This window comes from Acipenser ruthenus, chromosome 55, assembly GCF_902713425.1.
Source record: "Acipenser ruthenus chromosome 55, fAciRut3.2 maternal haplotype, whole genome shotgun sequence".
Taxonomy (NCBI): domain Eukaryota; kingdom Metazoa; phylum Chordata; class Actinopteri; order Acipenseriformes; family Acipenseridae; genus Acipenser; species Acipenser ruthenus.
In genome coordinates, this window is record NC_081243.1 from 7,612,785 (window position 1) to 7,632,574 (window position 19,790).

At 47.1% G+C, this 19,790-nt stretch overlaps 38 non-coding genes across 38 annotated transcripts; 18 read left to right on the plus strand and 20 right to left on the minus strand.

Moving 5' to 3' along the window:
- Window positions 1-172: 172 nt before the first annotated feature.
- On the plus strand, window positions 173-244 carry trnap-ugg (transfer RNA proline (anticodon UGG)). The gene has a single exon. It is a non-coding gene; the product is annotated as a tRNA-Pro (tRNA).
- Window positions 245-371: 127 nt separating this feature from the next.
- On the plus strand, window positions 372-443 carry trnad-guc (transfer RNA aspartic acid (anticodon GUC)). The gene has a single exon. It is a non-coding gene; the product is annotated as a tRNA-Asp (tRNA).
- A 74-nt stretch (window positions 444-517) lies between these two features.
- On the minus strand, window positions 518-588 carry trnag-gcc (transfer RNA glycine (anticodon GCC)). The gene has a single exon. It is a non-coding gene; the product is annotated as a tRNA-Gly (tRNA).
- A 453-nt stretch (window positions 589-1,041) lies between these two features.
- On the minus strand, window positions 1,042-1,113 carry trnap-agg (transfer RNA proline (anticodon AGG)). The gene has a single exon. It is a non-coding gene; the product is annotated as a tRNA-Pro (tRNA).
- Window positions 1,114-2,149: 1,036 nt separating this feature from the next.
- trnap-ugg (transfer RNA proline (anticodon UGG)) lies at window positions 2,150-2,222 on the plus strand. The gene has a single exon. It is a non-coding gene; the product is annotated as a tRNA-Pro (tRNA).
- A 128-nt stretch (window positions 2,223-2,350) lies between these two features.
- On the plus strand, window positions 2,351-2,422 carry trnad-guc (transfer RNA aspartic acid (anticodon GUC)). Its single transcript has one exon. It is a non-coding gene; the product is annotated as a tRNA-Asp (tRNA).
- Window positions 2,423-2,497: 75 nt separating this feature from the next.
- trnag-gcc (transfer RNA glycine (anticodon GCC)) lies at window positions 2,498-2,568 on the minus strand. Its single transcript has one exon. It is a non-coding gene; the product is annotated as a tRNA-Gly (tRNA).
- A 464-nt stretch (window positions 2,569-3,032) lies between these two features.
- trnap-agg (transfer RNA proline (anticodon AGG)) lies at window positions 3,033-3,104 on the minus strand. Its single transcript has one exon. It is a non-coding gene; the product is annotated as a tRNA-Pro (tRNA).
- Window positions 3,105-4,140: 1,036 nt separating this feature from the next.
- Window positions 4,141-4,212, plus strand: trnap-ugg (transfer RNA proline (anticodon UGG)). The gene has a single exon. It is a non-coding gene; the product is annotated as a tRNA-Pro (tRNA).
- Window positions 4,213-4,342: 130 nt separating this feature from the next.
- trnad-guc (transfer RNA aspartic acid (anticodon GUC)) lies at window positions 4,343-4,414 on the plus strand. The gene has a single exon. It is a non-coding gene; the product is annotated as a tRNA-Asp (tRNA).
- Window positions 4,415-4,490: 76 nt separating this feature from the next.
- trnag-gcc (transfer RNA glycine (anticodon GCC)) lies at window positions 4,491-4,561 on the minus strand. Its single transcript has one exon. It is a non-coding gene; the product is annotated as a tRNA-Gly (tRNA).
- A 453-nt stretch (window positions 4,562-5,014) lies between these two features.
- trnap-agg (transfer RNA proline (anticodon AGG)) lies at window positions 5,015-5,086 on the minus strand. Its single transcript has one exon. It is a non-coding gene; the product is annotated as a tRNA-Pro (tRNA).
- A 1,043-nt stretch (window positions 5,087-6,129) lies between these two features.
- On the plus strand, window positions 6,130-6,201 carry trnap-ugg (transfer RNA proline (anticodon UGG)). Its single transcript has one exon. It is a non-coding gene; the product is annotated as a tRNA-Pro (tRNA).
- A 131-nt stretch (window positions 6,202-6,332) lies between these two features.
- trnad-guc (transfer RNA aspartic acid (anticodon GUC)) lies at window positions 6,333-6,404 on the plus strand. Its single transcript has one exon. It is a non-coding gene; the product is annotated as a tRNA-Asp (tRNA).
- A 75-nt stretch (window positions 6,405-6,479) lies between these two features.
- Window positions 6,480-6,550, minus strand: trnag-gcc (transfer RNA glycine (anticodon GCC)). Its single transcript has one exon. It is a non-coding gene; the product is annotated as a tRNA-Gly (tRNA).
- A 453-nt stretch (window positions 6,551-7,003) lies between these two features.
- On the minus strand, window positions 7,004-7,075 carry trnap-agg (transfer RNA proline (anticodon AGG)). Its single transcript has one exon. It is a non-coding gene; the product is annotated as a tRNA-Pro (tRNA).
- A 1,026-nt stretch (window positions 7,076-8,101) lies between these two features.
- On the plus strand, window positions 8,102-8,173 carry trnap-ugg (transfer RNA proline (anticodon UGG)). The gene has a single exon. It is a non-coding gene; the product is annotated as a tRNA-Pro (tRNA).
- A 130-nt stretch (window positions 8,174-8,303) lies between these two features.
- trnad-guc (transfer RNA aspartic acid (anticodon GUC)) lies at window positions 8,304-8,375 on the plus strand. Its single transcript has one exon. It is a non-coding gene; the product is annotated as a tRNA-Asp (tRNA).
- Window positions 8,376-8,456: 81 nt separating this feature from the next.
- Window positions 8,457-8,527, minus strand: trnag-gcc (transfer RNA glycine (anticodon GCC)). Its single transcript has one exon. It is a non-coding gene; the product is annotated as a tRNA-Gly (tRNA).
- Window positions 8,528-8,981: 454 nt separating this feature from the next.
- trnap-agg (transfer RNA proline (anticodon AGG)) lies at window positions 8,982-9,053 on the minus strand. The gene has a single exon. It is a non-coding gene; the product is annotated as a tRNA-Pro (tRNA).
- Window positions 9,054-10,079: 1,026 nt separating this feature from the next.
- On the plus strand, window positions 10,080-10,151 carry trnap-ugg (transfer RNA proline (anticodon UGG)). Its single transcript has one exon. It is a non-coding gene; the product is annotated as a tRNA-Pro (tRNA).
- Window positions 10,152-10,281: 130 nt separating this feature from the next.
- trnad-guc (transfer RNA aspartic acid (anticodon GUC)) lies at window positions 10,282-10,353 on the plus strand. The gene has a single exon. It is a non-coding gene; the product is annotated as a tRNA-Asp (tRNA).
- A 75-nt stretch (window positions 10,354-10,428) lies between these two features.
- Window positions 10,429-10,499, minus strand: trnag-gcc (transfer RNA glycine (anticodon GCC)). Its single transcript has one exon. It is a non-coding gene; the product is annotated as a tRNA-Gly (tRNA).
- Window positions 10,500-10,952: 453 nt separating this feature from the next.
- Window positions 10,953-11,024, minus strand: trnap-agg (transfer RNA proline (anticodon AGG)). Its single transcript has one exon. It is a non-coding gene; the product is annotated as a tRNA-Pro (tRNA).
- Window positions 11,025-12,050: 1,026 nt separating this feature from the next.
- trnap-ugg (transfer RNA proline (anticodon UGG)) lies at window positions 12,051-12,122 on the plus strand. Its single transcript has one exon. It is a non-coding gene; the product is annotated as a tRNA-Pro (tRNA).
- Window positions 12,123-12,252: 130 nt separating this feature from the next.
- On the plus strand, window positions 12,253-12,324 carry trnad-guc (transfer RNA aspartic acid (anticodon GUC)). Its single transcript has one exon. It is a non-coding gene; the product is annotated as a tRNA-Asp (tRNA).
- Window positions 12,325-12,405: 81 nt separating this feature from the next.
- Window positions 12,406-12,476, minus strand: trnag-gcc (transfer RNA glycine (anticodon GCC)). The gene has a single exon. It is a non-coding gene; the product is annotated as a tRNA-Gly (tRNA).
- Window positions 12,477-12,930: 454 nt separating this feature from the next.
- trnap-agg (transfer RNA proline (anticodon AGG)) lies at window positions 12,931-13,002 on the minus strand. Its single transcript has one exon. It is a non-coding gene; the product is annotated as a tRNA-Pro (tRNA).
- Window positions 13,003-14,026: 1,024 nt separating this feature from the next.
- On the plus strand, window positions 14,027-14,098 carry trnap-ugg (transfer RNA proline (anticodon UGG)). The gene has a single exon. It is a non-coding gene; the product is annotated as a tRNA-Pro (tRNA).
- Window positions 14,099-14,373: 275 nt separating this feature from the next.
- trnag-gcc (transfer RNA glycine (anticodon GCC)) lies at window positions 14,374-14,444 on the minus strand. The gene has a single exon. It is a non-coding gene; the product is annotated as a tRNA-Gly (tRNA).
- A 453-nt stretch (window positions 14,445-14,897) lies between these two features.
- On the minus strand, window positions 14,898-14,969 carry trnap-agg (transfer RNA proline (anticodon AGG)). Its single transcript has one exon. It is a non-coding gene; the product is annotated as a tRNA-Pro (tRNA).
- Window positions 14,970-15,993: 1,024 nt separating this feature from the next.
- trnap-ugg (transfer RNA proline (anticodon UGG)) lies at window positions 15,994-16,065 on the plus strand. The gene has a single exon. It is a non-coding gene; the product is annotated as a tRNA-Pro (tRNA).
- Window positions 16,066-16,340: 275 nt separating this feature from the next.
- On the minus strand, window positions 16,341-16,411 carry trnag-gcc (transfer RNA glycine (anticodon GCC)). Its single transcript has one exon. It is a non-coding gene; the product is annotated as a tRNA-Gly (tRNA).
- Window positions 16,412-16,863: 452 nt separating this feature from the next.
- Window positions 16,864-16,935, minus strand: trnap-agg (transfer RNA proline (anticodon AGG)). Its single transcript has one exon. It is a non-coding gene; the product is annotated as a tRNA-Pro (tRNA).
- Window positions 16,936-17,958: 1,023 nt separating this feature from the next.
- On the plus strand, window positions 17,959-18,030 carry trnap-ugg (transfer RNA proline (anticodon UGG)). The gene has a single exon. It is a non-coding gene; the product is annotated as a tRNA-Pro (tRNA).
- Window positions 18,031-18,158: 128 nt separating this feature from the next.
- On the plus strand, window positions 18,159-18,230 carry trnad-guc (transfer RNA aspartic acid (anticodon GUC)). The gene has a single exon. It is a non-coding gene; the product is annotated as a tRNA-Asp (tRNA).
- Window positions 18,231-18,305: 75 nt separating this feature from the next.
- On the minus strand, window positions 18,306-18,376 carry trnag-gcc (transfer RNA glycine (anticodon GCC)). The gene has a single exon. It is a non-coding gene; the product is annotated as a tRNA-Gly (tRNA).
- Window positions 18,377-18,831: 455 nt separating this feature from the next.
- Window positions 18,832-18,903, minus strand: trnap-agg (transfer RNA proline (anticodon AGG)). The gene has a single exon. It is a non-coding gene; the product is annotated as a tRNA-Pro (tRNA).
- Between the last annotated feature and the right edge of the window lie 887 nt (window positions 18,904-19,790).

Sequence of the window (19,790 nt, forward strand, 5' to 3'; positions counted from 1 at the left end):
GTAAGAATGCCAAAAAATAAAGAAGGTTGCGTTGGCGAGTATTAAGCCCCCCCTCCTCTGAGGTGCCAGCAGCATTCCGCACCGGCAGACGGAACGGGACTCTGGTCATGCTGCACTTATTTTGCTGCCAGAGACTGAATCACGCGTCGGCCGCCGCATAAAACTGAAAGCTGGCTCGTTGGTCTAGGGGTATGATTCTCGCTTTGGGTGCGAGAGGTCCCGGGTTCAAATCCCGGACGAGCCCGTTTTTTTTTTTTAATTGTTTTGTACTATACTGTTTTCGATCCGTAAACCATTAAGCTCAGCAGGCAGTTTTGACTTAGACGCTTTGCAACTAAATGCGTTGCCATAGTGGCAGGGAGCGTGTTCCTTCCTCGTTAGTATAGTGGTCAGTATCCCCGCCTGTCACGCGGGAGACCGGGGTTCAATTCCCCGACGGGGAGATTTTTTTTTTTTTTTACTGATTGAAGGCAGGTGCGTGTGGCTGTAATTGTATACATAAAGTAAAAAAGAAGGTTGCATTGGCCGGGAATCGAACCCGGGCCTCCCGCGTGGCAGGCGAGAATTCTACCACTGAACCACCAATGCTTGCTTGACGTTTGCTTGAGGTTTGCTTGAGGTAGGTAATGTATTAGCAGCATCTAGTGCAGTGTGAAAAGATGAATTAACCCGTTCTAGTGCTAGATTGTACATGTACACAAACAATTGTACCTACAAAATGCCCATCTGTTACACTAGTTTTGTGGTTGTTTTAAACTACATACCAAAAAAAAAAAAAAAAAACAAGCACATGCGTTACCAAAATAAACAGTGCTGTATAAACTACAGAAACTCGATGCTGAATGGTTTTATAGTCTGTTACGTCAGAATTGTGTTTAATGCATAAGCAGTTGCTTTGCAGACTCAACAAAGACTGCAGTCCTCGTTTAACCATTGTGCAATCAGCCCTTGGTCGCTGTGATATTGTTGTTCATGGAATTTGAGCGTGCGTATCGGCAATGCATAGTAATTGGAAAAGTGTAATACAAAAGAATTAAAAACGGGCTCGTCCGGGATTTGAACCCGGGACCTCTCGCACCCTAAGCGAGAATCATACCCCTAGACCAACGAGCCAGCGCCTGCCACTGCTGTGGTCCCGCGAGTTTCCAAAGAAGTGCAGACCTAGCTGTTCTGTTAGATGGGAGACGTTTTTCTATTGGGTGTACCTGTCGAGAGCACTGTAATTTTGCCGTGTCTCCGAGCTGTGTGCTGTTGCCTGTTTGGGCCGTCTGACTTCTTTAACTGGCGGCTAGCATTTCTATGTTCATCGAGAAGCGGTCGCTATAAATGAGGAAAGTAGTTTAGGTGGGATTTCGTTTTGATATGTTTGGAATGGATCAGTTAGTCAGCATGTACTTCAAAAAATAAATAGAAAAAAAAGGAGGCTGGGTTTCGTTGTTTTGCAAAGGATGCACTGCAACATCCGCTCACAGGAGCAGTCCCACTACTGGTGCGACACGGGGGTTTTGACCTGCTCCGTTCCCGACCTGGGCCGGTTCACCCCTCCTTAGACGACCTGGCATTCACGAGCTCCCCCAGAAATGCCATGTCGATGCCGTGCTAAGTGCGGACTCCCGATCGGCACAGCCAGTTGCAGCACAGAGCTCCCGTGCTCAAGCGATCCGCCAGCCTCAACCTGCCCCTGTAGCTGGCATTACAGACACACGCCACGGCGCCCGGCGTGAGCGAGAGCGGCTAGAAGGCAATTCAAATCCCCTTGTCTGAAATGAGAGCGAGAGTACTCGTGCAGTTCTCCACTGACGTGGCAGCTTTTAATGCCGATTGCATTAAAAGCATTGCCGGGTCCTGCTGTAGCGGTAAAACACTGTGACCAGATGAATGAATTGAAAAAGTGTTACGTTAAACACATGTGAATCCTAGTTTTCGTGCTGCGAATTAAAAAAAAAAAAAAAAAAAAAAAAAAAAAAAAGCAGCACTATAAGAATGCCAAAAAATAAAGAAGGTTGCGTTGGCGAGTATTAAGCCCCCCCTCCTCTGAGGTGCCAGCAGCATTCCGCACCGGCAGACGGAACGGGACTCTGGTCATGCTGCACTTATTTTGCTGCCAGAGACTGAATCACGCGTCGGCCGCCGGATAAAACCGAAAGCTGGCTCGTTGGTCTAGGGGTATGATTCTCGCTTTGGGTGCGAGAGGTCCCGGTTTCAAATCCCGGACGAGACCGTTTTTTTTTTTTTTAATTGTTTTGTACTATACTGTTTTCGATCCGTAAACCATTAAGCTCAGCAGGCAGTTTTGACTTAGACGCTTTGCAACTAAATGCGTTGCCATAGTGGCAGGGAGCGTGTGCCTTCCTCGTTAGTATAGTGGTCAGTATCCCCGCCTGTCACGCGGGAGACCGGGGTTCAATTCCCCGACGGGGAGATTTTTTTTTTTTTTTTACTGATTGAAGGCAGGTGCGTGTGGCTGTAATTGTATACATAAAGTAAAAAAGAAGGTTGCATTGGCCGGGAATCGAACCCGGGCCTCCCGCGTGGCAGGTGAGAATTCTACCACTGAACCACCAATGCTTGCTTGACGTTTGCTTGAGGTTTGCTTGAGGTTTGCTTGAGGTAGGTAATGTATTAGCAGCATCTAGTGCAGTGTGAAAAGATGAATTAACCCGTTCTAGTGCTAGATTGTACATGTACACAAACAATTGTACCTACAAAATGCCCATCTGTTACACTAGTTTTGTGGTTGTTTTAAACTACATACCAAAAAAAAAAAAAAAAAACAAGCACATGCGTTACCAAAATAAACAGTGCTGTATAAACTACAGAAACTCGATGCTGAATGGTTTTATAGTCTGTTACGTCAGAATTGTGTTTAATGCATAAGCAGTTGCTTTGCAGACTCAACAAAGACTGCAGTCCTCGTTTAACCATTGTGCAATCAGCCCTTGGTCGCTGTGATATTGTTGTTCATGGAATTTGAGCGTGCGTATCGGCAATGCATAGTAATTGGAAAAGTGTAATACAAAAGAATTAAAAACGGGCTCGTCCGGGATTTGAACCCGGGACCTCTCGCACCCTAAGCGAGAATCATACCCCTAGACCAACGAGCCAGCGCCTGCCACTGTTGTGGTCCCCCGAGTTTCCAAAGAAGTGCAGACCTAGCTGTTCTGTTAGATGGGAGACGTTTTTCTATTGGGTGTACCTGTCGAGAGCACTGTAATTTTGCCGTGTCTCCGAGCTGTGTGCTGTTGCCTGTTTGGGCCGTCTGACTTCTTTAACTGGCGGCTAGCATTTCTATGTTCATCGAGAAGCGGTCGCTATAAATGAGGAAAGTAGTTTAGGTGGGATTTCGTTTTGATATGTTTGGAATGGATCAGTTAGTCAGCATGTACTTCAAAAAATAAATAGAAAAAAAAGGAGGCTGGGTTTCGTTGTTTTGCAAAGGATGCACTGCAACATCCGCTCACAGGAGCAGTCCCACTACTGGTGCGACACGGGGGTTTTGACCTGCTCCGTTCCCGACCTGGGCCGGTTCACCCCTCCTTAGACGACCTGGCATTCACGAGCTCCCCCAGAAATGCCATGTCGATGCCGTGCTAAGTGCGGACTCCCGATCGGCACAGCCAGTTGCAGCACAGAGCTCCCGTGCTCAAGCGATCCGCCAGCCTCAACCTGCCCCTGTAGCTGGCATTACAGACACACGCCACGGCGCCCGGCGTGAGCGAGAGCGGCTAGAAGGCAATTCAAATCCCCTTGTCTGAAATGAGAGCGAGAGTACTCGTGCAGTTCTCCACTGACGTGGCAGCTTTTAATGCCGATTGCATTAAAAGCATTGCCGGGTCCTGCTGTAGCGGTAAAACACTGTGACCAGATGAATGAATTGAAAAAGTGTTACGTTAAACACATGTGAATCCTAGTTTTCGTGCTGCGAATTTAAAAAAAAAAAAAAAAAAAAAAAAAAAAAAAGCAGCACTATAAGAATGCCAAAAAATAAAGAAGGTTGCGTTGGCGAGTATTAAGCCCCCCCTCCTCTGAGGTGCCAGCAGCATTCCGCACCGGCAGACAGAACGGCACTCTGGTCATGCTGCACTTATTTTGCTGCCAGAGACTGAATCACGCGTCGGCCGCCGGATAAAACCGAAAGCTGGCTCGTTGGTCTAGGGGTATGATTCTCGCTTTGGGTGCAAGAGGTCCCGGGTTCAAATCCCGGACGAGCCCGTTTTTTTTTTTTTTTAATTGTTTTGTACTATACTGTTTTCGATCCGTAAACCATTAAGCTCAGCAGGCAGTTTTGACTTAGACGCTTTGCAACTAAATGCGTTGCCATAGTGGCAGGGAGCGTGTGCCTTCCTCGTTAGTATAGTGGTCAGTATCCCCGCCTGTCACGCGGGAGACCGGGGTTCAATTCCCCGACGGGGAGATTTTTTTTTTTTTTTTTACTGATTGTAGGCAGGTGCGTGTGGCTGTAATTGTATACATAAAGTAAAAAAGAAGGTTGCATTGGCCGGGAATCGAACCCGGGCCTCCCGCGTGGCAGGCGAGAATTCTACCACTGAACCACCAATGCTTGCTTGACGTTTGCTTGAGGTTTGCTTGAGGTAGGTAATGTATTAGCAGCATCTAGTGCAGTGTGAAAAGATGAATTAACCCGTTCTAGTGCTAGATTGTACATGTACACAAACAATTGTACCTACAAAATGCCCATCTGTTACACTAGTTTTGTGGTTGTTTTAAACTACATACCAAAAAAAAAAAAAAAAAACAAGCACATGCGTTACCAAAATAAACAGTGCTGTATAAACTACAGAAACTCGATGCTGAATGGTTTTATAGTCTGTTACGTCAGAATTGTGTTTAATGCATAAGCAGTTGCTTTGCAGACTCAACAAAGACTGCAGTCCTCGTTTAACCATTGTGCAATCAGCCCTTGGTCGCTGTGATATTGTTGTTCATGGAATTTGAGCGTGCGTATCGGCAATGCATAGTAATTGGAAAAGTGTAATACAAAAGAATTAAAAACGGGCTCGTCCGGAATTTGAACCCGGGACCTCTCGCACCCTAAGCGAGAATCATACCCCTAGACCAACGAGCCAGCGCCTGCCACTGTTGTGGTCCCGCGAGTTTCCAAAGAAGTGCAGACCTAGCTGTTCTGTTAGATGGGAGACGTTTTTCTATTGGGTGTACCTGTCGAGAGCACTGTAATTTTGCCGTGTCTCCGAGCTGTGTGCTGTTGCCTGTTTGGGCCGTCTGACTTCTTTAACTGGCGGCTAGCATTTCTATGTTCATCGAGAAGCGGTCGCTATAAATGAGGAAAGTAGTTTAGGTGGGATTTCGTTTTGATATGTTTGGAATGGATCAGTTAGTCAGCATGTACTTCAAAAAATAAATAGAAAAAAAAGGAGGCTGGGTTTCGTTGTTTTGCAAAGGATGCACTGCAACATCCGCTCACAGGAGCAGTCCCACTACTGGTGCGACACGGGGGTTTTGACCTGCTCCGTTCCCGACCTGGGCCGGTTCACCCCTCCTTAGACGACCTGGCATTCACGAGCTCCCCCAGAAATGCCATGTCGATGCCGTGCTAAGTGCGGACTCCCGATCGGCACAGCCAGTTGCAGCACAGAGCTCCCGTGCTCAAGCGATCCGCCAGCCTCAACCTGCCCCTGTAGCTGGCATTACAGACACACGCCACGGCGCCCGGCGTGAGCGAGAGCGGCTAGAAGGCAATTCAAATCCCCTTGTCTGAAATGAGAGCGAGAGTACTCGTGCAGTTCTCCACTGACGTGGCAGCTTTTAATGCCGATTGCATTAAAAGCATTGCCGGGTCCTGCTGTAGCGGTAAAACACTGTGACCAGATGAATGAATTGAAAAAGTGTTACGTGAAACACATGTGAATCCTAGTTTTCGTGCTGCGAATTTAAAAAAAAAAAAAAAAAAAAAAAAAAAAAAAAAAAAAAGCAGCACTATAAGAATGCCAAAAAATAAAGAAGGTTGCGTTGGCGAGTATTAAGCCCCCCCTCCTCTGAGGTGCCAGCAGCATTCCGCACCGGCAGACGGAACGGGACTCTGGTCATGCTGCACTTATTTTGCTGCCAGAGACTGAATCACGCGTCGGCCGCCGGATAAAACCGAAAGCTGGCTCGTTGGTCTAGGGGTATGATTCTCGCTTTGGGTGCGAGAGGTCCCGGGTTCAAATCCCGGACGAGCCCGTTTTTTTTTTTTTTTTAATTGTTTTGTACTATACTGTTTTCGATCCGTAAACCATTAAGCTCAGCAGGCAGTTTTGACTTAGACGCTTTGCAACTAAATGCGTTGCCATAGTGGCACGGAGCGTGTGCCTTCCTCGTTAGTATAGTGGTCAGTATCCCCGCCTGTCACGCGGGAGACCGGGGTTCAATTCCCCGACGGGGAGATTTTTATTTTTTTTTTACTGATTGAAGGCAGGTGCGTGTGGCTGTAATTGTATACATAAAGTAAAAAAGAAGGTTGCATTGGCCGGGAATCGAACCCGGGCCTCCCGCGTGGCAGGTGAGAATTCTACCACTGAACCACCAATGCTTGCTTGACGTTTGCTTGAGGTTTGCTTGAGGTAGGTAATGTATTAGCAGCATCTAGTGCAGTGTGAAAAGATGAATTAACCCGTTCTAGTGCTAGATTGTACATGTACACAAACAATTGTACGTACAAAATGCCCATCTGTTACACTAGTTTTGTGGTTGTTTTAAACTACATACCAAAAAAAAAAAAAAAAAACAAGCACATGCGTTACCAAAATAAACAGTGCTGTATAAACTACAGAAACTCGATGCTGAATGGTTTTATAGTCTGTTACGTCAGAATTGTGTTTAATGCATAAGCAGTTGCTTTGCAGACTCAACAAAGACTGCAGTCCTCGTTTAACCATTGTGCAATCAGCCCTTGGTCGCTGTGATATTGTTGTTCATGGAATTTGAGCGTGCGTATCGGCAATGCATAGTAATTGGAAAAGTGTAATACAAAAGAATTAAAAACGGGCTCGTCCGGGATTTGAACCCGGGACCTCTCGCACCCTAAGCGAGAATCATACCCCTAGACCAACGAGCCAGCGCCTGCCACTGTTGTGGTCCCCCGAGTTTTCAAAGAAGTGCAGACCTAGCTGTTCTGTTAGATGGGAGACGTTTTTCTATTGGGTGTACCTGTCGAGACCACTGTAATTTTGCCGTGTCTCCGAGCTGTGTGCTGTTGCCTGTTTGGGCCGTCTGACTTCTTTAACTGGCGGCTAGCATTTCTATGTTCATCGAGAAGCGGTCGCTATAAATGAGGAAAGTAGTTTAGGTGGGATTTCGTTTTGATATGTTTGGAATGGATCAGTTAGTCAGCATGTACTTCAAAAAATAAATAGAAAAAAAAGGAGGCTGGGTTTCGTTGTTTTGCAAAGGATGCACTGCAACATCCGCTCACAGGAGCAGTCCCACTACTGGTGCGACACGGGGGTTTTGACCTGCTCCGTTCCCGACCTGGGCCGGTTCACCCCTCCTTAGACGACCTGGCATTCACGAGCTCCCCCAGAAATGCCATGTCGATGCCGTGCTAAGTGCGGACTCCCGATCGGCACAGCCAGTTGCAGCACAGAGCTCCCGTGCTCAAGCGATCCGCCAGCCTCAACCTGCCCCTGTAGCTGGCATTACAGACACACGCCATGGCGCCCGGCGTGAGCGAGAGCGGCTAGAAGGCAATTCAAATCCCCTTGTCTGAAATGAGAGCGAGAGTACTCGTGCAGTTCTCCACTGACGTGGCAGCTTTTAATGCCGATTGCATTAAAAGCATTGCCGGGTCCTGCTGTAGTGGTAAAACACTGTGACCAGATGAATGAATTGAAAAAGTGTTACGTGAAACACATGTGAATCCTAGTTTTCGTGCTGCGAAATTAAAAAAAAAAAAAAAAAAAAAGCAGCACTATAAGAATGCCAAAAAATAAAGAAGGTTGCGTTGGCGAGTATTAAGCCCCCCCTCCTCTGAGGTGCCAGCAGCATTCCGCACCGGCAGACGGAACGGGACTCTGGTCATGCTGCACTTATTTTGCTGCCAGAGACTGAATCACGCGTCGGCCGCCGGATAAAACCGAAAGCTGGCTCGTTGGTCTAGGGGTATGATTCTCGCTTTGGGTGCGAGAGGTCCCGGGTTCAAATCCCGGACGAGCCCGTTTTTTTTTTTTTTTAATTGTTTTGTACTATACTGTTTTCGATCCGTAAACCATTAAGCTCAGCAGGCAGTTTTGACTTAGACGCTTTGCAACTAAATGCGTTGCCATAGTGGCAGGGAGCGTGTGCCTTCCTCGTTAGTATAGTGGTCAGTATCCCCGCCTGTCACGCGGGAGACCGGGGTTCAATTCCCCGACGGGGAGATTTTTTTTTTTTTTTTTACTGATTGAAGGCAGGTGCGTGTGGCTGTAATTGTATACATAAAGTACAAGAAAAAAGAAGGTTGCATTGGCCGGGAATCGAACCCGGGCCTCCCGCGTGGCAGGCGAGAATTCTACCACTGAACCACCAATGCTTGCTTGACGTTTGCTTGAGGTTTGCTTGAGGTAGGTAATGTATTAGCAGCATCTAGTGCAGTGTGAAAAGATGAATTAACCCGTTCTAGTGCTAGATTGTACATGTACACAAACAATTGTACCTACAAAATGCCCATCTGTTACACTAGTTTTGTGGTTGTTTTAAACTACATACCAAAAAAAAAAAAAAAAAAACAAGCACATGCGTTACCAAAATAAACAGTGCTGTATAAACTACAGAAACTCGATGCTGAATGGTTTTATAGTCTGTTACGTCAGAATTGTGTTTAATGCATAAGCAGTTGCTTTGCAGACTCAACAAAGACTGCAGTCCTCGTTTAACCATTGTGCAATCAGCCCTTGGTCGCTGTGATATTGTTGTTCATGGAATTTGAGCGTGCGTATCGGCAATGCATAGTAATTGGAAAAGTGTAATACAAAAGAATTAAAAACGGGCTCGTCCGGGATTTGAACCCGGGACCTCTCGCACCCTAAGCGAGAATCATACCCCTAGACCAACGAGCCAGCGCCTGCCACTGTTGTGGTCCCCCGAGTTTCCAAAGAAGTGCAGACCTAGCTGTTCTGTTAGATGGGAGACGTTTTTCTATTGGGTGTACCTGTCGAGACCACTGTAATTTTGCCGTGTCTCCGAGCTGTGTGCTGTTGCCTGTTTGGGCCGTCTGACTTCTTTAACTGGCGGCTAGCATTTCTATGTTCATCGAGAAGCGGTCGCTATAAATGAGGAAAGTAGTTTAGGTGGGATTTCGTTTTGATATGTTTGGAATGGATCAGTTAGTCAGCATGTACTTCAAAAAATAAATAGAAAAAAAAGGAGGCTGGGTTTCGTTGTTTTGCAAAGGATGCACTGCAACATCCGCTCACAGGAGCAGTCCCACTACTGGTGCGACACGGGGGTTTTGACCTGCTCCGTTCCCGACCTGGGCCGGTTCACCCCTCCTTAGACGACCTGGCATTCACGAGCTCCCCCAGAAATGCCATGTCGATGCCGTGCTAAGTGCAGACTCCCGATCGGCACAGCCAGTTGCAGCACAGAGCTCCCGTGCTCAAGCGATCCGCCAGCCTCAACCTGCCCCTGTAGCTGGCATTACAGACACACGCCACGGCGCCCGGCGTGAGCGAGAGCGGCTAGAAGGCAATTCAAATCCCCTTGTCTGAAATGAGAGCGAGAGTACTCGTGCAGTTCTCCACTGACGTGGCAGCTTTTAATGCCGATTGCATTAAAAGCATTGCCGGGTCCTGCTGTAGCGGTAAAACACTGTGACCAGATGAATGAATTGAAAAAGTGTTACGTGAAACACATGTGAATCCTAGTTTTCGTGCTGCGAAATTAAAAAAAAAAAAAAAAAAAAAGCAGCACTATAAGAATGCCAAAAAATAAAGAAGGTTGCGTTGGCGAGTATTAAGCCCCCCCTCCTCTGAGGTCCCAGCAGCATTCCGCACCGGCAGACGGAACGGGACTCTGGTCATGCTGCACTTATTTTGCTGCCAGAGACTGAATCACGCGTCGGCCGCCGGATAAAACCGAAAGCTGGCTCGTTGGTCTAGGGGTATGATTCTCGCTTTGGGTGCGAGAGGTCCCGGGTTCAAATCCCGGATGAGCCCGTTTTTTTTTTTTTTTAATTGTTTTGTACTATACTGTTTTCGATCCGTAAACCATTAAGCTCAGCAGGCAGTTTTGACTTAGACGCTTTGCAACTAAATGCGTTGCCATAGTGGCACGGAGCGTGTGCCTTCCTCGTTAGTATAGTGGTCAGTATCCCCGCCTGTCACGCGGGAGACCGGGGTTCAATTCCCCGACGGGGAGATTTTTTTTTTTTTTTTACTGATTGAAGGCAGGTGCGTGTGGCTGTAATTGTATACATAAAGTAAAAAAGAAGGTTGCATTGGCCGGGAATCGAACCCGGGCCTCCCGCGTGGCAGGCGAGAATTCTACCACTGAACCACCAATGCTTGCTTGACGTTTGCTTGAGGTTTGCTTGAGGTAGGTAATGTATTAGCAGCATCTAGTGCAGTGTGAAAAGATGAATTAACCCGTTCTAGTGCTAGATTGTACATGTACACAAACAATTGTACGTACAAAATGCCCATCTGTTACACTAGTTTTGTGGTTGTTTTAAACTACATACCAAAAAAAAAAAAAAAAAACAAGCACATGCGTTACCAAAATAAACAGTGCTGTATAAACTACAGAAACTCGATGCTGAATGGTTTTATAGTCTGTTACGTCAGAATTGTGTTTAATGCATAAGCAGTTGCTTTGCAGACTCAACAAAGACTGCAGTCCTCGTTTAACCATTGTGCAATCAGCCCTTGGTCGCTGTGATATTGTTGTTCATGGAATTTGAGCGTGCGTATCGGCAATGCATAGTAATTGGAAAAGTGTAATACAAAAGAATTAAAAACGGGCTCGTCCGGGATTTGAACCCGGGACCTCTCGCACCCTAAGCGAGAATCATACCCCTAGACCAACGAGCCAGCGCCTGCCACTGTTGTGGTCCCCCGAGTTTCCAAAGAAGTGCAGACCTAGCTGTTCTGTTAGATGGGAGACGTTTTTCTATTGGGTGTACCTGTCGAGACCACTGTAATTTTGCCGTGTCTCCGAGCTGTGTGCTGTTGCCTGTTTGGGCCGTCTGACTTCTTTAACTGGCGGCTAGCATTTCTATGTTCATCGAGAAGCGGTCGCTATAAATGAGGAAAGTAGTTTAGGTGGGATTTCGTTTTGATATGTTTGGAATGGATCAGTTAGTCAGCATGTACTTCAAAAAATAAATAGAAAAAAAAGGAGGCTGGGTTTCGTTGTTTTGCAAAGGATGCACTGCAACATCCGCTCACAGGAGCAGTCCCACTACTGGTGCGACACGGGGGTTTTGACCTGCTCCGTTCCCGACCTGGGCCGGTTCACCCCTCCTTAGACGACCTGGCATTCACGAGCTCCCCCAGAAATGCCATGTCGATGCCGTGCTAAGTGCGGACTCCCGATCGGCACAGCCAGTTGCAGCACAGAGCTCCCGTGCTCAAGCGATCCGCCAGCCTCAACCTGCCCCTGTAGCTGGCATTACAGACACACGCCACGGCGCCCGGCGTGAGCGAGAGCGGCTAGAAGGCAATTCAAATCCCCTTGTCTGAAATGAGAGCGAGAGTACTCGTGCAGTTCTCCACTGACGTGGCAGCTTTTAATGCCGATTGCATTAAAAGCATTGCCGGGTCCTGCTGTAGCGGTAAAACACTGTGACCAGATGAATGAATTGAAAAAGTGTTACGTGAAACACATGTGAATCCTAGTTTTCGTGCTGCGAAATTAAAAAAAAAAAAAAAAAAAAAGCAGCACTATAAGAATGCCAAAAAATAAAGAAGGTTGCGTTGGCGAGTATTAAGCCCCCCCTCCTCTGAGGTGCCAGCAGCATTCCGCACCGGCAGACGGAACGGGACTCTGGTCATGCTGCACTTATTTTGCTGCCAGAGACTGAATCACGCGTCGGCCGCCGGATAAAACCGAAAGCTGGCTCGTTGGTCTAGGGGTATGATTCTCGCTTTGGGTGCGAGAGGTCCCGGGTTCAAATCCCGGACGAGCCCGTTTTTTTTTTTTTTAAATTGTTTTGTACTATACTGTTTTCGATCCGTAAACCATTAAGCTCAGCAGGCAGTTTTGACTTAGACGCTTTGCAACTAAATGCGTTGCCATAGTGGCAGGGAGCGTGTGCCTTCCTCGTTAGTATAGTGGTCAGTATCCCCGCCTGTCACGCGGGAGACCGGGGTTCAATTCCCCGACGGGGAGATTTTTTTTTTTTTTTTTACTGATTGAAGGCAGGTGCGTGTGGCTGTAATTGTATACATAAAGTACAAGAAAAAAGAAGGTTGCATTGGCCGGGAATCGAACCCGGGCCTCCCGCGTGGCAGGCGAGAATTCTACCACTGAACCACCAATGCTTGCTTGACGTTTGCTTGAGGTTTGCTTGAGGTAGGTAATGTATTAGCAGCATCTAGTGCAGTGTGAAAAGATGAATTAACCCGTTCTAGTGCTAGATTGTACATGTACACAAACAATTGTACCTACAAAATGCCCATCTGTTACACTAGTTTTGTGGTTGTTTTAAACTACATACCAAAAAAAAAAAAAAAAAAACAAGCACATGCGTTACCAAAATAAACAGTGCTGTATAAACTACAGAAACTCGATGCTGAATGGTTTTATAGTCTGTTACGTCAGAATTGTGTTTAATGCATAAGCAGTTGCTTTGCAGACTCAACAAAGACTGCAGTCCTCGTTTAACCATTGTGCAATCAGCCCTTGGTCGCTGTGATATTGTTGTTCATGGAATTTGAGCGTGCGTATCGGCAATGCATAGTAATTGGAAAAGTGTAATACAAAAGAATTAAAAACGGGCTCGTCCGGGATTTGAACCCGGGACCTCTCGCACCCTAAGCGAGAATCATACCCCTAGACCAACGAGCCAGCGCCTGCCACTGTTGTGGTCCCCCGAGTTTCCAAAGAAGTGCAGACCTAGCTGTTCTGTTAGATGGGAGACGTTTTTCTATTGGGTGTACCTGTCGAGAGCACTGTAATTTTGCCGTGTCTCCGAGCTGTGTGCTGTTGCCTGTTTGGGCCGTCTGACTTCTTTAACTGGCGGCTAGCATTTCTATGTTCATCGAGAAGCGGTCGCTATAAATGAGGAAAGTAGTTTAGGTGGGATTTCGTTTTGATATGTTTGGAATGGATCAGTTAGTCAGCATGTACTTCAAAAAATAAATAGAAAAAAAAGGAGGCTGGGTTTCGTTGTTTTGCAAAGGATGCACTGCAAAAACCGCTCACAGGAGCAGTCCCACTACTGGTGCGACACGGGGGTTTTGACCTGCTCCGTTCCCGACCTGGGCCGGTTCACCCCTCCTTAGACGACCTGGCATTCACGAGCTCCCCCAGAAATGCCATGTCGATGCCGTGCTAAGTGCGGACTCCCGATCGGCACAGCCAGTTGCAGCACAGAGCTCCCGTGCTCAAGCGATCCGCCAGCCTCAACCTGCCCCTGTAGCTGGCATTACAGACACACGCCACGGCGCCCGGCGTGAGCGAGAGCGGCTAGAAGGCAATTCAAATCCCCTTGTCTGAAATGAGAGCGAGAGTACTCGTGCAGTTCTCCACTGACGTGGCAGCTTTTAATGCCGATTGCATTAAAAGCATTGCCGGGTCCTGCTGTAGCGGTAAAACACTGTGACCAGATGAATGAATTGAAAAAGTGTTACGTGAAACACATGTGAATCCTAGTTTTCGTGCTGCGAATTTAAAAAAAAAAAAAAAAAAAGCAGCACTATAAGAATGCCAAAAAATAAAGAAGGTTGCGTTGGCGAGTATTAAGCCCCCCCTCCTCTGAGGTGCCAGCAGCATTCCGCACCGGCAGACGGAACGGGACTCTGGTCATGCTGCACTTATTTTGCTGCCAGAGACTGAATCACGCGTCGGCCGCCGGAGAAAACCGAAAGCTGGCTCGTTGGTCTAGGGGTATGATTCTCGCTTTGGGTGCGAGAGGTCCCGGGTTCAAATCCCGGACGAGCCCGTTTTTTTTTTTTTAATTGTTTTGTACTATACTGTTTTCTATCCGTAAACCATTAAGCTCAGCAGGCAGTTTTGACTTAGACGCTTTGCAACTAAATGCGTTGCCATAGTGGCAGGGAGCGTGTGCCTTCCTCGTTAGTATAGTGGTCAGTATCCCCGCCTGTCACGTAGGAGACCAGGGTTCAATTCCCCGACGGGGAGATTTTTTTTTTTTTTTTACTGATTGAAGGCAGGTGCGTGTGGCTGTAATTGTATACATAAAGTAAAAAAGAAAGTTGCATTGGCCGGGAATCGAACCCGGGCCTCCCGCGTGGCAGGCGAGAATTCTACCACTGAACCACCAATGCTTGCTTGACGTTTGCTTGAGGTTTGCTTGAGGTAGGTAATGTATTAGCAGCATCTAGTGCAGTGTGAAAAGATGAATTAACCCGTTCTAGTGCTAGATTGTACATGTACACAAACAATTGTACCTACAAAATGCCCATCTGTTACACTAGTTTTGTGGTTGTTTTAAACTACATACCAAAAAAAAAAAAAAAAAACAAGCACATGCGTTACCAAAATAAACAGTGCTGTATAAACTACAGAAACTCGATGCTGAATGGTTTTATAGTCTGTTACGTCAGAATTGTGTTTAATGCATAAGCAGTTGCTTTGCAGACTCAACAAAGACTGCAGTCCTCGTTTAACCATTGTGCAATCAGCCCTTGGTCGCTGTGATATTGTTGTTCATGGAATTTGAGCGTGCGTATCGGCAATGCATAGTAATTGGAAAAGTGTAATACAAAAGAATTAAAAACGGGCTCGTCCGGGATTTGAACCCGGGACCTCTCGCACCCTAAGCGAGAATCATACCCCTAGACCAACGAGCCAGCGCCTGCCACTGTTGTGGTCCCCCGAGTTTCCAAAGAAGTGCAGACCTAGCTGTTCTGTTAGATGGGAGACGTTTTTCTATTGGGTGTACCTGTCGAGAGCACTGTAATTTTGCCGTGTCTCCGAGCTGTGTGCTGTTGCCTGTTTGGGCCGTCTGACTTCTTTAACTGGCGGCTAGCATTTCTATGTTCATCGAGAAGCGGTCGCTATAAATGAGGAAAGTAGTTTAGGTGGGATTTCGTTTTGATATGTTTGGAATGGATCAGTTAGTCAGCATGTACTTCAAAAAATAAATAGAAAAAAAAGGAGGCTGGGTTTCGTTGTTTTGCAAAGGATGCACTGCAAAAACCGCTCACAGGAGCAGTCCCACTACTGGTGCGACACGGGGGTTTTGACCTGCTCCGTTCCCGACCTGGGCCAGTTCACCCCTCCTTAGACGACCTGGCATTCACGAGCTCCCCCAGAAATGCCATGTCGATGCCGTGCTAAGTGCGGACTCCCGATCGGCACAGCCAGTTGCAGCACAGAGCTCCCGTGCTCAAGCGATCCGCCAGCCTCAACCTGCCCCTGTAGCTGGCATTACAGACACACGCCACGGTGCCCGGCGTGAGCGAGAGCGGCTAGAAGGCAATTCAAACCCCCTTGTCTGAAATGAGAGCGAGAGTACTCGGGCAGTTCTCCACTGACGTGGCAGCTTTTAATGCCGATTGCATTAAAAGCATTGCCGGGTCCTGCTGTAGCGGTAAAACACTGTGACCAGATGAATGAATTGAAAAAGTGTTACGTGAAACACATGTGAATCCTAGTTTTCGTGCTGCGAATTTAAAAAAAAAAAAAAAAAAAGCAGCACTATAAGAATGCCAAAAAATAAAGAAGGTTGCGTTGGCGAGTATTAAGCCCCCCCTCCTCTGAGGTGCCAGCAGCATTCCGCACCGGCAGACGGAACGGGACTCTGGTCATGCTGCACTTATTTTGCTGCCAGAGACTGAATCACGCGTCGGCCGCCGGATAAAACCGAAAGCTGGCTCGTTGGTCTAGGGGTATGATTCTCGCTTTGGGTGCGAGAGGTCCCGGGTTCAAATCCCGGACGAGCCCGTTTTTTTTTTTTTAATTGTTTTGTACTATACTGTTTTCGATCCGTAAACCATTAAGCTCAGCAGGCAGTTTTGACTTAGACGCTTTGCAACTAAATGCGTTGCCATAGTGGCAGGGAGCGTGTGCCTTCCTCGTTAGTATAGTGGTCAGTATCCCCGCCTGTCACGTGGGAGACCAGGGTTCAATTCCCCGACGGGGAGATTTTTTTTTTTTTTTTACTGATTGAAGGCAGGTGCGTGTGGCTGTAATTGTATACATAAAGTAAAAAAGAAAGTTGCATTGGCCGGGAATCGAACCCGGGCCTCCCGCGTGGCAGGCGAGAATTCTACCACTGAACCACCAATGCTTGCTTGACGTTTGCTTGAGGTTTGCTTGAGGTAGGTAATGTATTAGCAGCATCTAGTGCAGTGTGAAAAGATGAATTAACCCGTTCTAGTGCTAGATTGTACATGTACACAAACAATTGTACCTACAAAATGCCCATCTGTTACACTAGTTTTGTGGTTGTTTTAAACTACATACCAAAAAAAAAAAAAAAAACAAGCACATGCGTTACCAAAATAAACAGTGCTGTATAAACTACAGAAACTCGATGCTGAATGGTTTTATAGTCTGTTACGTCAGAATTGTGTTTAATGCATAAGCAGTTGCTTTGCAGACTCAACAAAGACTGCAGTCCTCGTTTAACCATTGTGCAATCAGCCCTTGGTCGCTGTGATATTGTTGTTCATGGAATTTGAGCGTGCGTATCGGCAATGCATAGTAATTGGAAAAGTGTAATACAAAATAATTAAAAACGGGCTCGTCCGGGATTTGAACCCGGGACCTCTCGCACCCTAAGCGAGAATCATACCCCTAGACCAACGAGCCAGCGCCTGCCACTGTTGTGGTCCCCCGAGTTTCCAAAGAAGTGCAGACCTAGCTGTTCTGTTAGATGGGAGACGTTTTTCTATTGGGTGTACCTGTCGAGACCACTGTAATTTTGCCGTGTCTCCGAGCTGTGTGCTGTTGCCTGTTTGGGCCGTCTGACTTCTTTAACTGGCGGCTAGCATTTCTATGTTCATCGAGAAGCGGTCGCTATAAATGAGGAAAGTAGTTTAGGTGGGATTTCGTTTTGATATGTTTGGAATGGATCAGTTAGTCAGCATGTACTTCAAAAAATAAATAGAAAAAAAAGGAGGCTGGGTTTCGTTGTTTTGCAAAGGATGCACTGCAACATCCGCTCACAGGAGCAGTCCCACTACTGGTGCGACACGGGGGTTTTGACCTGCTCCGTTCCCGACCTGGGCCGGTTCACCCCTCCTTAGACGACCTGGCATTCACGAGCTCCCCCAGAAATGCCATGTCGATGCCGTGCTAAGTGCGGACTCCCGATCGGCACAGCCAGTTGCAGCACAGAGCTCCCGTGCTCAAGCGATCCGCCAGCCTCAACCTGCCCCTGTAGCTGGCATTACAGACACACGCCACGGCGCCCGGCGTGAGCGAGAGCGGCTAGAAGGCAATTCAAATCCCCTTGTCTGAAATGAGAGCGAGAGTACTCGTGCAGTTCTCCACTGACGTGGCAGCTTTTAATGCCGATTGCATTAAAAGCATTGCCGGGTCCTGCTGTAGCGGTAAAACACTGTGACCAGATGAATGAATTGAAAAAGTGTTACGTGAAACACATGTGAATCCTAGTTTTCGTGCTGCGAATTTAAAAAAAAAAAAAAAAAAGCAGCACTATAAGAATGCCAAAAAATAAAGAAGGTTGCGTTGGCGAGTATTAAGCCCCCCCTCCTCTGAGGTGCCAGCAGCATTCCGCACCGGCAGACGGAACGGGACTCTGGTCATGCTGCACTTATTTTGCTGCCAGAGACTGAATCACGCGTCGGCCGCCGGATAAAACCTAAAGCTGGCTCGTTGGTCTAGGGGTATGATTCTCGCTTTGGGTGCGAGAGGTCCCGGGTTCAAATCCCGGACGAGCCCGTTTTTTTTTTTTTAATTGTTTTGTACTATACTGTTTTCGATCCGTAAACCATTAAGCTCAGCAGGCAGTTTTGACTTAGACGCTTTGCAACTAAATGCGTTGCCATAGTGGCAGGGAGCGTGTGCCTTCCTCGTTAGTATAGTGGTCAGTATCCCCGCCTGTCACGCGGGAGACCGGGGTTCAATTCCCCGACGGGGAGATTTTTTTTTTTTTTTTACTGATTGAAGGCAGGTGCGTGTGGCTGTAATTGTATACATAAAGTAAAAAAGAAGGTTGCATTGGCCGGGAATCGAACCCGGGCCTCCCGCGTGGCAGGCGAGAATTCTACCACTGAACCACCAATGCTTGCTTGACGTTTGCTTGAGGTTTGCTTGAGGTAGGTAATGTATTAGCAGCATCTAGTGCAGTGTGAAAAGATGAATTAACCCGTTCTAGTGCTAGATTGTACATGTACACAAACAATTGTACCTACAAAATGCCCATCTGTTACACTAGTTTTGTGGTTGTTTTAAACTACATACCAAAAAAAAAAAAAAAAAAAACAAGCACATGCGTTACCAAAATAAACAGTGCTGTATAAACTACAGAAACTCGATGCTGAATGGTTTTATAGTCTGTTACGTCAGAATTGTGTTTAATGCATAAGCAGTTGCTTTGCAGACTCAACAAAGACTGCAGTCCTCGTTTAACCATTGTGCAATCAGCCCTTGGTCGCTGTGATATTGTTGTTCATGGAATTTGAGCGTGCGTATCGGCAATGCATAGTAATTGGAAAAGTGTAATACAAAAGAATTAAAAACGGGCTCGTCCGGGATTTGAACCCGGGACCTCTCGCACCCTAAGCGAGAATCATACCCCTAGACCAACGAGCCAGCGCCTGCCACTGTTGTGGTCCCCCGAGTTTCCAAAGAAGTGCAGACCTAGCTGTTCTGTTAGATGGGAGACGTTTTTCTATTGGGTGTACCTGTCGAGACCACTGTAATTTTGCCGTGTCTCCGAGCTGTGTGCTGTTGCCTGTTTGGGCCGTCTGACTTCTTTAACTGGCGGCTAGCATTTCTATGTTCATCGAGAAGCGGTCGCTATAAATGAGGAAAGTAGTTTAGGTGGGATTTCGTTTTGATATGTTTGGAATGGATCAGTTAGTCAGCATGTACTTCAAAAAATAAATAGAAAAAAAAGGAGGCTGGGTTTCGTTGTTTTGCAAAGGATGCACTGCAACATCCGCTCACAGGAGCAGTCCCACTACTGGTGCGACACGGGGGTTTTGACCTGCTCCGTTCCCGACCTGGGCCGGTTCACCCCTCCTTAGACGACCTGGCATTCACGAGCTCCCCCAGAAATGCCATGTCGATGCCGTGCTAAGTGCGGACTCCCGATCGGCACAGCCAGTTGCAGCACAGAGCTCCCGTGCTCAAGCGATCCGCCAGCCTCAACCTGCCCCTGTAGCTGGCATTACAGACACACGCCACGGCGCCCGGCGTGAGCGAGAGCGGCTAGAAGGCAATTCAAATCCCCTTGTCTGAAATGAGAGCGAGAGTACTCGTGCAGTTCTCCACTGACGTGGCAGCTTTTAATGCCGATTGCATTAAAAGCATTGCCGGGTCCTGCTGTAGCGGTAAAACACTGTGACCAGATGAATGAATTGAAAAAGTGTTACGTGAAACACATGTGAATCCTAGTTTTCGTGCTGCGAATTTAAAAAAAAAAAAAAAAAAAAAAAAAAAAAAGCAGCACTATAAGAATGCCAAAAAATAAAGAA